Here is a 7661-nt window from a genome sequence, read left to right on the forward strand (position 1 = left end):
TTTATTACACCACATCTATTTCTTTGTGTGATGCAAGGCAATGTCTTGTGCTAAGCTCTGTCACATCTCAATTATCCCCTTGTGGGTCTATAGTAACTCAATACAGACATTGACCAATTGACCATCAAGGTTGTGGTGAGGGAAACATTCCCCAGCTGGAGGCAAGATAGAGTAAAATTGCAGTGATGCTTCAGTGATCCCAGCATCTCATATGGTTAAGGTCCTGGCTACTCCACTTCTGGTGCTACTCCCTGCTACGGCTCCTAAAAAAGAAGTGGAAGATGGCCCAAGTTCTTGGATCTCTGCCACCCAAGTAGAGACGTGGATGGAGTCCCAGTCTCCTGGCTTTGGCCTGGCCCTACACAGCTGTTTCAGACATTTGGGGAGTGAATTGCTGAAGCTGACATGAGGTGATATTTTGAATGAAATTAGGTCATTGTTAGTCCCTCCTCAGCTTACAAATAGCCTACTAAATTATGTTTCACCATTAAGAGACTCATTGTACCATATGCAATTGTGTATTAAAACAGACAGCTTGGCAAATAGCATAAACTTAAACAGAAATACCATTAGTTTTAACAATCCTCTACTAAGGTATATAAATGAAAGACATAGAACCCGTATAATGAAGAGCTGCCTATATTCTCATGTGTATTACACATTACTCAGAATGTTAGATGTAAAAACAGTGGATATATCTGCCTACACATGAATAGACTTGAAATGTGCCACATAAACACAATGGGGTTCCACTGAGCCTTCCATAGTGAAATTCTGTCACTTTTGACAATTTATGTGAATATAGAGATTATATGTGAAGTGACAAACCCAGAAGGACACAAAAGGACAAATATTATCTCACTAAAAATCTAGAATGCATGTTAGAGAGAAGAATGGTGGAGTAAGGATAAAGGGGACACATTGGTAAATATGCACAAAGTTTCCCCTAGACACCGTGAATGAAATTATAATGCTGCATTTCATATTTCAAGTTTCTTGTAGAGGTTTTCAAATGTTCTCACCATAATACATGAGGTGAAGAATGTGAATAATTCTGGGCCAGTGTCGTGGCTCAATATGCTAACCCTCCACCTTGCGGCGCTGGCACACCGGGTTCTAGTCCCAGTCGTGGTGCTGGATTCTGTCCCGGTTGCCCCTCTTCCAGGCCAGCTCTCTGCTGTGGCCAGGGAGCGCAGTGGAGGATGGTCCAGGTGCTTGGGCCCTGCACCCCATGGGAGACCAGGATAAGTACCTGGCTCCTGCCTTTGGATCAGCGTGGTGTGCTGGCCACCACACACTGCCTGCGGTGACCATTGGAGGGTGAACCAATGGCAAAAGAAGACCTTTCTCTCTGTCTCTCTCTCACTGTCCACTCTGCCTGTCAAAAAAAAAAAAAAAAGAGAATGTGAATAATTCTCATTTGAAAATCCCAGAATTAACATTCATCAAATGATCACATCATACCCTAAAGTATCTACAACTATTTTTCAGTTGAATATTTATAAAGGCAAATATTATCAGGTCACACTAAAAAAAAAAAAAAAAAAAAAAAAGAACAATATAATCTGTATAGGATTAAAACTTTTTTAAAAAACTTTTTTGTATTAATACAAAGAGAAATGTTCCATGCATTCCATAGCAGGATAAAACTTGAGGGGCCAGCACTGTGGCATAGCTATAATTCTAACATTTGAAGCTAAAAAAAATTTTTCAGAGAAAACTCAAGCCAAAACAAGAAAGCAGAAGAAATAAACAGTAAAATGGAGAAGGTGGAGACAGGAAGGGGTAATTCTCCCCATCTTCATGTAGGAAAGAAGCAGTGCTGTGATGCTAGCATGTGGCAAGGATGCCTCCCCACCAAGACCCTACAATCTCTGAACCTTGCTCTCAACCACCATACTCACATATGGATCCTCTTTGGACTCTGCTGATGCCTCTGGGACAGTCACACAACCCCTGCTGTGCATGTAAGCCAAGCCCAGGAAGAGCCAGTTCAGATTTACCACCCACATGCTCTTGTCTGTTGGCTGGCAGGGTGAAAACCCTGCAGGGTTTACTACATACCAATTGTAAGAAGGCGGCATGTTTGAATATCCTGGGGATTTTGTATTTTTACCTGGGTCAGAGACAAAGGATTGTGCTGCTTAATGCTGAACACAGTTGCTCCATCAGCAAAATGATTTCCTTCTTTTGCCTGGAAATGCAGGGGCTACACAAGCGGTACAGATAATATTAAACCTTTTAAAGTGTCCAGCTCCTGCTGCTCCTCCAGGGTGAAGTCCACAGTCCACACTTGTAACAGTGCATTTCTCCAGATGGTATCAGCTCTGGGTCACAAAGAAGGGTGACAGGGAGTTCATTCTTCTATTTATGTCTATCTTGCCTCTTATAAGTGCCACAGCAGATTAAGCTACCATCTGAACCCACAGCATCCCACATGAACACCAATATGAGCCACACCTACTCCATTTCTTATCCACTCCCTGTGAATAAATGTGGAAAACCAGTGGAAGATGGCCGAAGTACTTAGACTTCTGCCATCCACCTGGGAAACTTGGAAGAAGTTCTGGGCAGGTACTGGCCCAACCCCAGCCATTGTAACAATTTGGGGACAACCAGCAGATGGGACATCTATCTCTTTCTCTCTCTCTGTAACTCTCTTTCAAATAAATAAATAAGTAGTAAATAAAACTTTTTTGGATCATCAGGTTACACTTCACAGAAAAGACATATCTCTTCATCAATGTGTCCTCATGAATATAAAATTGCAAAACACACTGGCAAAAAAACAAAGAAAAAACTAGACCAAGTGATGGGAACTACAAATGCACCATATCTAGGTGAGTGGTCCTGGACTGTGAGGAGAAAAAAACAGTAAACATGTTCAAAGAAGTGTTAACTGAATGAATCACTGTTTTTGTAAATTATTTATAAACAAAAGTATACTTATAAGCTTTTTCATATTTCTTCCAAAAATCAATGTAATTGCTATTGTTTACATGAAAGATATTGTGTATGTCCTCAAACAGGGCACATAAACTTGGAAAGTTATCTTAGAAGATTTGCATTTTTTTAAAGATTTTATTGGAGCTGGCACTGTGGTACAGTGGGTTAAAGCCCCAGCCTGCAGTGCCAGCATCCCATACAGGCAACAGTTTGAGTCCCGGCTGCTCTACTGCCAACCCAGCTTCTGCTGTGGCCTAGGAAAACAGTGGGAGATGGCACAAGTGCTTGGGCCCCTGTACCCATGTGTGAGACCCAAAAGAAACTCTTGGCTCCTGGCTTTGGTTCAGCTCAACTCTGGCTGTTGCAGACATTTCAGGAGTGAACCAGTGGAAGGAAGACCTCTCTCTCTCTGGCTCTACCTCTATCTGTAACTCTATCTTTCAAATAAATAAAAATAAATATTTAAAAATAACAGATAAAAGGGACAAGATTTTATTGATTTATTTGAGAGGTACAACTACAGACACAGAGAGGGAGGGATAGAAAATATTTCTTCCATCTGCTGGTTCACTCCCCAAATGGCCTCAATGGCCAGAGTTGAGTCACTCAGAAGCCAGGAGCCAGGAGCTCCTTCAAAGTCTCCCACATGGGTGCCAGAGCCCAAGCACTTGGGCCATCTTACACTATGTTCCCAGGCCACAAGCAGAGAGCTGGATCAGAAGGTGAGCAGTCAGGACACAAACGGGTACCCATATTGGATGCTGGTGCAACATCACCAGCCCCCAGAAGATTTGAATTTAAGAGTCAACATCTGGAAGGAGAATGAAGAAATAGAGAGGAAGAATTGGAGAAGACATGATGACCAACCATTAGACATAGAGTAGTCAGAATACTGAAGAAAAAGACAGGAAGCGTGAACACAATTCGGTACTAATTGGTTATGCAGAGGGTTGAAAGTGGAGTTCAATTCCATGATGTGTACATGAAAGACTGTGTGGACACTGGCACAGGAAGTTGAAATTGGGAAAAAAATCAACAAGAATATGATGCAAAGAAGTGAGACTGGTACCCATATGGGATGCTGGCACTACAGGCCATAGCTTAACTTCTATTCCTGGTTGCTCCTCTTCCAGTCCAGCTCTCTGCTGTGGCCTGGGAAGGCAGTGGAGGATGGCGCAAGTGCTTGGGTGCCTGCACCTGCATGGGAGACCAGGAAGAAGCACCTGGCTCCTGGCTTCAGATCAGCGTAGTGCCGGCTGTGCCAGCATTTTTGGGGGTGAACCAACAGAAGGAAGACCTTTCTCTGTGACTCTCCCTCTCACTGTATATAACTTTGTCAAATAATTTTTTTTAAAAAGATACCTGTGGGAGAAGAGACATTCCAGCATGTGATGACCAGGGACCACTCATCTTCAGTGTTGTTTCTTGTGAGAGGATCTTACACCCCCATTCCTATACTTAAAATCACAGAAAATCACTGTTCTTTATCATCCAGCCACAATGACCATCAGTAGACACCATTCTATCAGCCTGAGGTCAAAATGACAGCTGATGCACAGCTTAAATGTGGAAGACTTGAAGAAACTGAGTCATTGGTTACCTGAGAAAGCCATTAAAAGGCCATTAGCTGTAGTAGATGGCACTCATAAATAGATGGCACTGCAAGTCCATGGGTTATATCTCTGGAATTTTTAATAAATAGTGCTTAACACAAATACAGAGAAAAGGGACTGGCGTGTGGCACAGCAGGTTAATGCCTTGGCCTGAAGTGCCAGCATCCCATATGGTGCAGTTTCTAGTCCTGACTTCTCCTCTTCTGATCCAGATCTCCGTTATGGCCTGGGAAAGCAGTAGAGGATGGCCCAAGTCCTTGGGCCCCTGCAGCCACGTGGGATACCCAGAAGAAGCTCCTGGCTCCCAGCTTCAGAATGGTACAGCTCTGGCCATTGCAGCCATCTGGGGAGTGAACCATTGGATGGAAGACCTCTCTCTCTGCCTCTCTTCTCTCTGTAACTCTGTCTTTCAAATAAGTAAAATAAATCTTTACAAAAAAGAAATTAAAAAAATAAAGTTTTGGATCAAGACACAGAAATAAATAAATCTTAAAAAATACAGAAAAAAGCTAAAATGGAATCCAAAGATCACATCAAATGTACAAAAACTTGACAAGTACATGAAGTATATGATTTATAATTTTGAGTGAGAAAATTCCATAACATTGTACTAAACACTAGATGAATAAAATAACAGAAATTTAGTTTCTCATAGTTTCACACTATGCTGCCTGAAGTTTTGATTTCTTCTGAGGACATTCTCTTGTTTCAAGATCATCAAATTTCCAACATAACCTTTGGGATCTAGTCTGTTTCTCCTCCCATCTCTAGGGACTCTCTTTCAAAATCAGATTGGAGGGGCCAGCGCTGTGGCACAGTAGGTTAATCCTCCATGCCTGCAGTGCTGGCATCCCATATGGATGCCGGTTCGAGTGCCAGGTGCTCCTCTTCCAATCCAGCTCTCTGCTATGGCCTGGGAAAGCAGTAGAAGATGGCCAAAATGCTTGGGCTCCTGCACCCACATGGGAGACTGGGAAAAAGTTCCTGGCTCATGGCTTCAGATCGGCACAGCTTCAGCCATTGTGGCCATTTGGGGAGTGAACCAATGGAAGGAAGATCTTTCTCTGTCTCTCCCTCTCACTGTCTATAACTCTATCTCTCAAATAAATAAATAAATAATTTTTTATATATCAGATTGGATTAGGTCGGGATATAAGATAACACTCAGATGTCAATAGCCTCTGTATACACAGACAATACCACAGCTGACATAGAACTTCTAACATCAATCCCATTCACAATAGATACAAGAACAATCAACTACCTTGGAGTAAATTTAAGCAATGTCAAAGATCTCTGTGATGAGAAATACAAAATATTAAAGAAAGAAATGAGACAAAAAATGAAAAATTGTTCATGTTCATGGAGTTAGAATCAATATCAAACTCCAAACTACTGAAAACAATTTAAAGATTCAATACACCAAGATTCAATATACTGATTCAATATACCAAGGACATTCTTCTCAGATATAGAAAAGGATGCTGAAATTCATATGGAAACACAAGAGTCCCTGAATAGCTAAAGCAATCTTATACAACAAAAACAAAGCTGGAGGCTTATTTGAGAGGTAGAGTTGCAGACAGTGAGAGGGAGGGAGAGAGGTCTTCCATCCACTGCTTCACTACCCAATTGTTCACAATGGCCTGAGCTGGGCCAATCTGAAGTCAGGAGCCTGGAGGTTCTTCTAAGTCTCCTATGTGAACACAGGAAGGAGCTCAAGCACTTGGGCCATCCTCTACTGCACTCCCAGGCTATAGCAGAGAGCTGCATTGGAAGAGGAGCAGCCAGGACTTCAACTGGTGCCCACATGGGATTCCAGCACTGCAGGTGGAGAATCACCCACTGTATCACAGCACTGCCCCCAGGTTTCAAGATATACTATAGTACAGTAATCAAAATAGCCTAGTACTTGTACAAAAACAGATGGATAGACCAATGGAACAGAATATAAATGCAGAAATCAATCCTGGAGAGGATAGTCTCTTAAACACATAGTGCTGGGAAAACTGGATTTCCTCATGCAGAAGTATGAAGCAATACTCCTACTTTACACCTTACAAAAATACACTCAAAATGGATTAAAATGGATAAAAGATTTAAATAACAACCTGATACCAAATTATTAGAGAAAGTTGGGGTGACCCTGCAAGACATTGGCATAGAAAAAGACTACTTGGAAAAGACCGCAGAGGCACAAGCAATCAAAGCCAAAATTGACAAATGGGATCACATCAAATTGAGAAGCTTCTGTACTGAAAAAAAAAAAAAAAAAAAAAAAAAAAAAGTTATCAAAGTGAAGGGCCAACTGACAAACTGGGAGAAATGATTTGCAAACTATGCAACTGATAAAGAATTAATAACCAGAATATATAAAGGCTCAAGAAATTCCACAACAGCAAAACGAAAAAACCAGTGCAGAAATGGGCAAAGGAGTTACATACATAGTTTTAAAAAGAAATCCAAATAGCCAACAGATACATGAGAAAATGCTCAGGATCACCATTCAACAGAGAAATGTAAATCAAAACCACAAGGAAGTTTTACCTCACCCCCGTTAGAATGGCATTCACGTAGAAATCAAACAAATGCTGGCAAAGATGTGTGGAAAACTTAACCCTGATCCACTGTTTGTGGGAATATAAACTGGTAAAGACACCATGGAAGACAGTATGGAGATACCTCAAAACATCGTACTTAGTGAATAAGCCAGTCTAAAAAGGACAAAAACCATATATTCTCCCTGATCTGTGATAACTAATAGCACACCTAAAGGTAACCTATAGAAATGAAATTGACACTTTGAGAAGCAATGACTTTGAACAGTCCTTGTCTTGACTATTGAGGAACAATTTTTTCACATTATCTGCTGAACTCTTTACTTAGTATAGAGTTACTCATATGTGTATAAAGTTAATTGAAAATAGATCTTAGTAAAAAATAGGAATGAGAATAGGCGAGGAAGAAGAGTGTAGGTGGGAGGGTGGCTATGGTGGGAAGAGTCACTATGTTCTTAAAGTTGTAATTATGAAATGCATGAAGTTTGTCTTCCTTAAATAAAAGGTTTCTAAGGAAAAAAGATATGAAAGGAATATTCCAGAA

General features: G+C 41.1%; 1 long non-coding RNA gene across 1 annotated transcript; it reads right to left on the reverse strand.

Annotated features, from left to right (window-relative positions):
• Positions 1-499: 499 nt before the first annotated feature.
• On the reverse strand, positions 500-6840 carry LOC149125249 (uncharacterized). The gene is made up of 3 exons (XR_016236806.1): positions 4309-6840; positions 2239-2327; positions 500-1378 (listed from the first exon to the last, which is right to left on the reverse strand). It is a non-coding gene; the product is annotated as an uncharacterized LOC149125249 (long non-coding RNA).
• Between the last annotated feature and the right edge of the window lie 821 nt (positions 6841-7661).

The sequence above is a fragment of the Oryctolagus cuniculus genome, chromosome 7 (assembly GCF_051225735.1).
Source record: "Oryctolagus cuniculus isolate XC-2025 breed Fujian yellow rabbit chromosome 7, ASM5122573v1, whole genome shotgun sequence".
NCBI classification, from domain to species: Eukaryota; Metazoa; Chordata; class Mammalia; order Lagomorpha; family Leporidae; genus Oryctolagus; species Oryctolagus cuniculus.